At 49.8% G+C, this 9,391-nt stretch overlaps 1 long non-coding RNA gene across 1 annotated transcript in view; it reads left to right on the top strand.

Moving 5' to 3' along the window:
* LOC110295334 overlaps positions 1 to 6,960 on the top strand; it is a 21,769-nt gene extending 14,809 nt beyond the window's left edge. Inside the window, exon 3 of the long non-coding RNA XR_002378048.2 lies at positions 6,650 to 6,960. This is a non-coding gene — a long non-coding RNA (uncharacterized LOC110295334). The remainder of the gene's footprint in view (positions 1 to 6,649) is intronic.
* The last annotated feature ends 2,431 nt before the right edge of the window (positions 6,961 to 9,391 follow it).

Genomic DNA, 9,391 nt, shown 5'->3' with positions numbered 1-9,391 from the left:
CAGGCAGGCATGGTGCAGGAGGAGCTGAGAGTTCTAGATCTTCATCCAAAGGCTGCTAGTGGAAGACTGACTTCCAGGAAACTAGGGTGAGGATGTTATACCCACACCCACAGTGACACACCCAATCCAACCAGGTCACACCTATTCCTACAAGGCCACACCTTCAGATGGTGCCACCCCCTGGTCCAAGGATATACAAACCATCACACCACCTAAGAAGTGATCTGTGGGTAGGGGCAAGGTTTCTTTTCTTTGGACTTGGCTATATCCAATTTTTAAAGATGCACATGCATTATTTAAGCATTATGCTAATCTACAATCTCTACAACATAAAGTGTGTGTGGGGTGGGGTGGGGGTGGGAACCCTACCTTATAAAACTGCAGCTGGCAGACCAGGCTGTCTCCATGCAGGCCCCTCCCAGGACCCCTGCAATTTGATTTTCTGGAAACACCTGCAAAGCAGTCTACCTCACAGTTCTGGAATAGTGTGCATGTACCAGACCCGTGTTCCTCACAAATACCAAGTTTTACCTACACTACATTACTCATTCCTCCTCCTAACTAAAACCCCTCAGAGCTGTTCCAGTTTGCGAGGGTGCTTATGCTGCCTGCTGCCTTGAATGCTGATTCAGCTTGCCTGACCCCCATCCAGGGACATTCAAAATGCTTCCAGTCCTTACCAGCCAGGCATAATGATATATGCCTTTAATCCCAGCACTTGGGAAGCAGAGGCAGGTGAGTTGCTGTGAGTTCAAGGCTGGCTAGCTGATCTAATTAGTGAGTTCTGGAATAGCCAGAGCAACATAGCAAGACCCTATCTCAACAAAACAAAAATTTTCCAATTTGTTTGAACACGCATCTACATAGTTAAATTACAGAATTAATAAAGAATTGTCATAGAGACTTCTGGCCATCCAGGATATAGAAAGCAAAAACATAAAGGAAGCCTGGCTGAGAAAAAATGGCCTTCACCAAGAATGCTTGTCTGCCTCGTGTCCGCTCAGAAAGTGCCTTCCACACAGTTGCAGATCTGTGTGGGATGTGAAGACAAAAAGCCCCTAAGCCTTAAAAGGGCCGCTGTTCAAGTGAGCCATTATCAACCTGGCTGAATTGAAAAGGAGACCTTCTGCGATCAAAGAGGGAGAAAGAAACGCTTAAAGGGAGGGTCAGTTGGTTCTAGCTGTAACCTGGGTGTGCCCAGAAACAGAATCATAGTTCACGGAAAAGACAGCCCCACAGACAGAAGCTACACATCACAGAATGTGTGTTATTTTTCTAGCTACCTGACAGAGCAACTTAAAACTTAGTTTGTTCCGGGTCTGGGTTCAAGGGTTCAGCCCATCCTGGTGAGGAAAGTGTGTGCCTGTAGTCAGGAGGCAGAGCCATGGGTGCTGGTGCCCGGCTCACTTTCTCTCTATTCACTCTAGGACCCCAGGCCATGGCATGGTACCACTCATCAGACTGGGTCTTCCCACCCCAATTAGACTAATCCAGAAACTTCCTGGCAGATAGACCCAGAAGTTTGTTTCCACATTGAGTCTAAATCTCAAGTTGACAGTCAGGACAAACCATCACACAATGATGTTGGCAAAGAATGCGGAAAAGTGCTGTGTTTCAGCAACCATGAACAGGAAGGATGCAAAGGAAATCACAGTGTGGAGTCACTCCCCACTCCACCAACAGCTGAGATCACACAGCACTTTTATGTGGGGCCTCATCTTAGGCTATTACACTTGGGATTATTTGTTCCACAGCTGTAGCTAGCTAATGCACTCATTTGGGAAGGCTTTTAGGAATGGTTCAGAGGGTGGCAGGGATACCTTTGGGGATCAGGTTTTTAGAGACTTACTTTTAAATTATATGTGTGTGTGTTGTGTGTGTGTGTGTGTGTGTGTGTGTGTGTGCGCGCGCGCGCAGTGGGTGCTGGTACAGGAGAACTCCAGAGGCCATCAGACCCCTTGGAGCTGGGGTTACAGGTGGTTGTAAGTCACCGGATCTGGGTACCAGGAACTGAACTTAAGCCTCCTGCAAGAGCAGTGCATTCTCTCAGCCACTGAATCATCTCTCCAGCCCACCGGGACTCGGAGTATAATGTTGACTGATATTTTCTATTCTGATATAATGTGCAGGGCACCCTGTAATCCTAGTCCTGGAAGGCTAGGCAGGAAGACTGTGAGTTTGAGGTCAGCCTGGGTTACACAGTGAGACATGTCATAAAAAACCAAAAAGCATTGAACACATTAAAGTTTTTGGTGGGCTTTTAATGTTAATTGAATTTCTTCATAATGGCACTGATTGCCACTTTCCCTGGCTGAGGCCGACTCTGCTTCAAACTGCAGATTTCTTCTCAGCCCTGGCGAGCTCTGGCTACTCTGGGTCAGTGCCCAACTGAAGCTTCTGTGCCCTGTGCTAGATGCTGAGGAAGAAAGACAATTCATGCGAGAAAATGCTTGCAGGCAAACGCACACCAGTGTGCCACAGATATGGGGGTCTGACCTTTAAAACCAATTATCAGCACAGTCTCAAGCTGCCACCTATGGGACACTGCACAAGCTTTGGGAAGCACACCAGCTGCTTAGTCTGCCGCTACCCTTTGCACAACTAGACCATGCTGTGTCCCTAGTGCCTTCTACTTGGGGCCCAATTCATTGCCACAGCCTTGCTTGCCCACAGATGCCCTGACTCTCCTTGATGGGACCCAGCAAGGATAGCAACTGGCCCTTGCACTGGCTTTTTGACTGGACAGTCTGCCAGGCTGTTCCTTGGCTGTGCGCTGTTTTAAAGAGCAGGGAATCCTCCACTATGACAGCCATCCCAGACTCAGGGGTGGGGAGTGTGAGTCTTGCAGCAGCCCTCAAGAGGAGGATCATGGCTTCTGAAGTGTATGGCATTAGGAGGCCATGGTCAGAGGGAAGTGCTGTGGTACATGCCTATAACATAGCAGCCACCATGACAACCTTTGTGGGCCCCACAGCCTGCCAGGACCAGATTGCATTTTAAACAGGAAGTGCTCCCCTACATTGACCAAACTTTCTAGCATGCTGGAGAAGATACATGCTGCTCACTGCCACTTCAGACCAGAAGGTACCCTGTCTCATGACCTTAGGGTATTCCCGTCTGTGTATGAAGTTGGGGCTCTGCCCCAGGTCACGCAGGAGTCCAGGTGGATAGAGGATTGACTATGGGAGCAGATGATCTCCAAGAGGAAGAAGGCCCTCAGAAGGCAGTCCAAGTTACAGTCTCTGGCCACACCGAGTCATAGAGGAGGTCTGTGACCACGGTGTTACCAGAGCTACATGCCAGGCTCCTGTTAGCAGAGAGTGGCTGTTGTGGCTTGGCTTATTCTCCCCAGCCCTGGGGGAATGTCCAAGAGAGATTCCCCCTTCAGGCTGTCATCGAGTGTGTGTGTGTGTGATATTCAGGACCTCCTCCTCAGGAACCCAGGGTCACAGGCCACTTTGGTTGCCTCCTTCCACCTCCTAAGCCCTGTTACCATCTCCTGTCTCTACCCACATACCACATACCCTTTACCAGCCACAGAAGGTCTTTGGTGTCTTTCACACACAGCTTAGCTGCTAACCTTCATTCTGGGGTTCCAGCATCACACAACCCCTTTTCTGTGTGTGCATATGTGCTCCCCCAAACCTCGTGTGTGTGTGTGTGTATCTTACATGATCAAAATAATTTAAATATAAATCAGGTCTAGTTCTCCCCCTGCACCCCGTTTTGGCTCCTATGATTGACTTTATGCATCTTCGCCCCTTTGCTGACTTTGTGTGTGCATGCCTGTGAGTGTAGAGGCTCCGTCACTGTGTTATTTTCTGAGACAGTGTCCCTCACAGGACTTGGAGTTCCTCGGTTTTGGTTAGACTGGCCAGTGAGCTCCAGGGATCCTCCTGTCTTTGTCCTGGGGCCACTTTTCTAAAGTGAGTGCTGGAGATCTGAACTCAGGTCCTTACCCTCTGTGGAACAAATGCTTCACTCAATCTCTGGGCCAGCTCCTCCCCTCCTCCCCAGCCCCCCCCCCCCGATTATTTTAACCCAAATGAAATTAGCCTTAGCTCAGAGCGTGATTCAGGCCTGCTGTGGTCTAACAGCTGGATGATGTGGATGCTGCTTAGGGGCTGATTATAGTCATCTGTCATGGTCATCACTGTCTGCCCCAGGATCACTGAGGCAGCAAGGTGTATTCCCCAGGGAACAGGTCTGTGTTTCTTTAGGGGCCAATTGTATATCAATAGAGACCAGTAGACTCCGCCCTCCCCACTTGTCATGTGAAAGTCAAGGCTCCGTGCTAAAACCAAAGCCAAGAACACTGCTCTATTTTTGACAAGCGAGCCTATCTCAGACACACTTCAAATTAACAAAGTGCTAGGCTCCACCAGGCAAGTGTGGACTCCGTCCACTACAGCACCCTTCATGTTGGATAGAGGCAGCAGCCTGCAGGTCTGCCTTGTGGTGCATGGGCAGAGTGGCCATTTTCTAGGGACACAGCTCAGCCTGAGAAGGGAGGAAGGAAAAGCCACGCACGCTGCAACCTGGAGGTCACTATACGAAGTGCGACAACCTGGCTGTGGAAAGGGAAATCCTGGCTCAGTGGCTGTGAAGTACCCAGGACAGGCAAACTGGATGACAGAGCAGAGGCAGTCAGCACGGGTGGGGAGGTGCTTAGTGGTAACCTGTGCAGTATTGGGGGGAGGGAGGTAGACATGCTCTGCAGATGAATGGAGGTGATGGCCAGCTCTGTGACTGCTTCAAGCCCTGTACTGTACACTCTGCAGTGGGTGAGATCATGGGGCCTGTGCTGTGTCTCTACTGTCATAGCTAAAAAGTGGGCAATGTAAAACACTTGCATAGTGGCCCAAACCTGCCATCCTGTCGTTTGAGAGGCATAGGCAGAAGGACCTGGATTCCAGGCTGTCCTGAGATACAGGAAACCATGTCTCAATAAACCAGCAAAGCAAGAAGCACTTAGTAAGCCCACTGTGGTGGTTTCAATTTTTCTCAAGCAGTAAAACTCATGCGACCTGTGAGCCCTATACTTCCTCACAGAAGGCTGGGTACTTGCCCAGTCCACAATGTCCTTTCTGCTTAGTGAAGATGAAGACTAAGTTTGAAGGCTGAAGAGATGCTATGGGTGAGCCATACCTCTGACTCCTGTGTGAATGGCCTCATCCCAGATCTGTGAATATGACTGTCTTAGTCAGGGTTTCTATTCCTGCATAAACATCATGACCAAGAAGCAAGTTGGGGAGGAAAGGGTTTATTCAGCTTACACTTCCACATTGATGTTCATCATCAAGGAAGTCAGGACTGGAACTCAAGCAGATCAGGAAGCAGGAGCTGATGCAGAGACCATGGAGGGATGTTCTTTACTGGCTTGCTTCCCCTGGCTTGCTCAGCTTGCTTTCTTATAGAACCCAGGACTACCAGCCCAGAGATGGTCCCACCTACAAGTGGACCTCCCCACTTGATCACTAATTGAGAAAATGCCTTACAACTGGATCTTGTGGAGGCATTTCCTCAAACTGAAGCTCCTTTATCCGTAATAACTCCAGCTGTGTCAAGTTGACACACAAAACTAGCCAGTACAGTGACCCAAGGAGATAAGGACTTTTCTGAGGGGATGCAGTTAAGATGAAGTCATCAGGTGCGATTTGGTCTCCTCGTGGAGAGGATTTGGGGCAGGGATGACATCTAGGGGGAAAAGGGTCAATAAAGGCAGAGATTGTCCTAATGCCTCCTCACCCAGGGGGCACCAGGCATGGTCATCACTTACCCTATATCAAGCCACCTCTGCCCTCCATCACACCCTCCATCAGACCCACATGTAAAATGTCTTCACCCACAACACTCCCAAAGCCCCGTGAAGTCCAGTATTGCCTCTGGGTCAGACAGAATCTCACACCGTTCATTCCTGACCTGTCCCAGGTCTCTACCCTCTCTGAGGTTGGGCCTTTCTCAGAGTCCTGCAAGTTGTCCTCTGACTGTCACATGCACAGCCTACATACGCCTGCCCACTCAAGGCAAGGTAAAGATAAAGATACACATCCAACCCAGGGGTCTTTTCCTGTACTCCCAGTCAGGCACAACCATCATGAGAGGTAAACACTTACACATTGTCCTTACACACTGATGGCTACTTTGCTCCCGCTCTGCTGGCTGGGTTTGTGTGCCAACTCGACACAAGCTAGAGTCCTCCGAGACGAAGGTTGAGAAAATGCCTCCATGAGATCCAGCTGTAAGGCATTTTCTCAATTAGTGTTCAATAGAGGAGGGCCCAGCCAGTAAGCAGCACCTTTCTGTGACTTCCACCTCAGCTCCTGCCTCCAGGTTCCAGCCCTGCTTGAGTTCCTGTCCTGATTCCTTCTGTGATGAACATCAATGTGGAAGTGTAAGCCAAATAAACCTGAAGTGGAAATTTCTGGTTTCTTTGGAAACTCAGTTGTGTCACGTGATGCTTTTCCCCGAAAGCTGTCTTGCGAGAGGATGTTTTGCTGAAGCAGACACATGCGAGGGAGGGCATAGGTTTTGCTTGAGAGAAGGCATGATGTTTAAGCAGAATATAAATATAACCCCACAGACAGTCTCTCTGGTGTCGCTAAGCTGTGCAGTGCTTTGCTGATATTCTTTGGTCTTCACTTCATAGAGAGAAAGGCAACGAAGAACTTCTTCTCGTGGTGTTCCGGCTGACTCGGGCCGATTCTGCTGACTCGTGCTGATTTGGCAAATCCTTGGGGTTTCAGCTGGATGGAGCCACTGCTACTGATTTGTGCTTGGTGTTTGCTATTGGACTTAACTGCTGATATCCTGACAAGGAAGATTGGAATTGTCCCCAAAGGACTACTTCTAACCAGGTCTACAGACCCCTTTCCTTTTAACCTTCTTTCCCCACTACCCCTGGGTGGTGGGCTAGAAGAAAGGTTTAATTAAGAACTGTAATTAAGTTTTGAAAAATCTAAGCCAACATAAACCCTTTCTTTTTTTTTTTTTTTTTTGGTTTTTCAAGACAGGGTTTCTCTGTGTAGCCCTGGCTGTCCTGGCACTCACTTTGTTTGTAGACCAGGCTGGCCTCGAACTCAGAAATCCGCCTGCCTTTGCCTCCGGAGTGCTGGGATTAAAGGCGTGTGCCACCACGCCCGGCTAAACCCTTTCTTTTAAACTTGCTTTTTGGTCATGGTGTTTTCTTAAGACAACAGAAGCTTTAACTAAGATACCTACCCAGCACACCGGCTTATTTTCTCTCCCTGCTCTGGGAACTCCGTGTTAATGGGATCTTACAATCCCTGGCCTATTGTAAATAGCTTCTTCTGCTTGACATCGGGCTCTAAAGGTACACCTGTGCTGTGCCCTATTTCGGAATGTCACTCTTTTCTGTGGCTAAATAATATTCCTTGCTATCTCACTGTATGGCCAGATCACATTTTGTTCACTTGACATTTGATGGGAGATTGGGCCATCCCGACCTTTTGGCCTCTCTGAACATCTGTTTTTCGTGGACATTGGCTTTCATCTCTTTTAGATATTATATTAGTCACTTTTCTTACTGTTACAACAAATGCTGGACAGAAGCAACTTAAGGGAGGGTGTTGTTTTGGCCCACAGTTTGAGGGTGCAGTTCATCCTGGTGGGATAGCACAGCGGCAGGAGGCAGTGGGGTTACACAGTGTCCTTCTCTGCCAGCCGGAGGCAGCTTGTTACAATGTGTTTCCCAGTCAAGAAGCGGAGCTTGCTGGAGCATAGCTTGCTTTCTCCTGTTTATTCAGTCTGTGAGTACAGCCTGTGGTGCTAGTCTCACAGACAGGCCCCGAGGCATCTCCTATGTGAATTTGAATCCAGTCAGGCTGACAGGGGAGATTCACCGCTCTAGGTTTGCGCACGTAGAACTGGCATGCTGCACATCATGGAATTCTACGGGAGAAAGGAGCAGACTGACTTCCAGAGCCACCCCCACATCCTTATTCCTCCTGGCCTTGTGGACTCATGTCATTATATCCTTTTGGCTTTGATCTGTAGCTCTCTGCTGGCTAACGAGCCCAGCATCTCTTCATAGGCCTCTGCAGAACACCTGCCGAGGTCGCTGCCTCTTTATGCCTCCATTGCAGGACTGCTTTAAGCATTCTGATACGATCTCTTGGCAGATGTGTGCTTTAAAGTGTTTCCTCATCGGCTTCCTGCTCCCGAGCGTGTCCTTTGATAAGCAGCGTTTTGGGTTTGATGAATCTCCTGTGCCCTTCACTTTTGTTGTTGTTGTTACTGCTGCTGCCCATGCTTTTGTTTCTGTGGTGGTGTTAAATCTGAGACCGGGATGATGCAGCCCTGTGTCTTCTCACTGCATGTGTGCCCATCACTGGCCTGAAGCTTGCCAATTCAGCCTGGCTGGCTAGCCAGCAAGCCCCAGGGATCCTCCTGTCGCTGCCTCTTGGGTGCTGAGATCACACACATGTGTCACCATGCCTGGCTTTTCCCACATTGGTTCTGGGGATCAAACTCAGGGCCCTCTGCGTGTGCAGCAAGCACTTAACTGACTATTTCTCTGGCTCCCACCCTATGTCTTCTAAGGGTGCGTTAGCCTGTGCTTCTCCAGGCAGCCATCTAATCCCCTGTGAGCAAACCCGGCAGTTCCACCTGGAACACTGAGAAGGTCCATCCTACTGCAGCTTGCAGAGCTGTCAGGGTAGGGGGTGGGCTAGGATAGAGCTGGGTCAGAGTTGGGGAGTACTCAGAGAGGAAGAGACTAGGTCAGTTTCAACAGTCTATGAGCTAGCTTCAAAGGGCAGCTGAAAGATGAGCCACAGGTGTTCCCTTAAGGGGCTGCAATAGGATGGGAATGGGCAGGGAGGGTCTTAAGAAGGAAGGCTTTTTGCCTCATGGAGGCTAGGCAGGAACTCTCAGGAGTTGGAGTCGGAACCAATTCCCCTCCCCCACCTACCCAACCCCTCCCCCAACCTCTACATAGGGAAGAGCTGGTGTAGGCTGGGGAGGGTCTCTGGTAGTCAGACTGTAATCAAAGATCCGAAGAGCATCTGCCAAGCCTTGGGCCTCCGTGGGCACCCAGTCTCCTGGACCACTCCTTTCCTAGCTCTGGAGATCCTGCTCCAGGCTCCCTTTGCCTGGCTGTTAGCCATCTTTCTATCCAGGTCCTAATTCTGCGGTCACCTCCTTTGAGCCACAGTCCAGGATTGCTCACCCCAGTTTCTCCATGTCCCCTGTGTGCCCTGCTTCCTCCTGGCATGGGCACACTGGGATTTCCTTGCTTTCTCCTGGGCAGCGGGCGGCTGCCCCAGGCTCTGATGGAACTGTTTTCCCTTCTGTCCTCCCTCATCCCCGCTTCCTTGCTGGGAGCACTCACCCCCATCACTTTGCTGATTCCCTCACGCTGGGATAATTG

This window comes from Mus caroli, chromosome 5, assembly GCF_900094665.2.
Source record: "Mus caroli chromosome 5, CAROLI_EIJ_v1.1, whole genome shotgun sequence".
NCBI classification, from domain to species: Eukaryota; Metazoa; Chordata; class Mammalia; order Rodentia; family Muridae; genus Mus; species Mus caroli.
The sequence above is the reverse complement of the archived record's forward strand: the minus strand, read 5'-3'. Positions and strand labels throughout refer to the sequence as shown.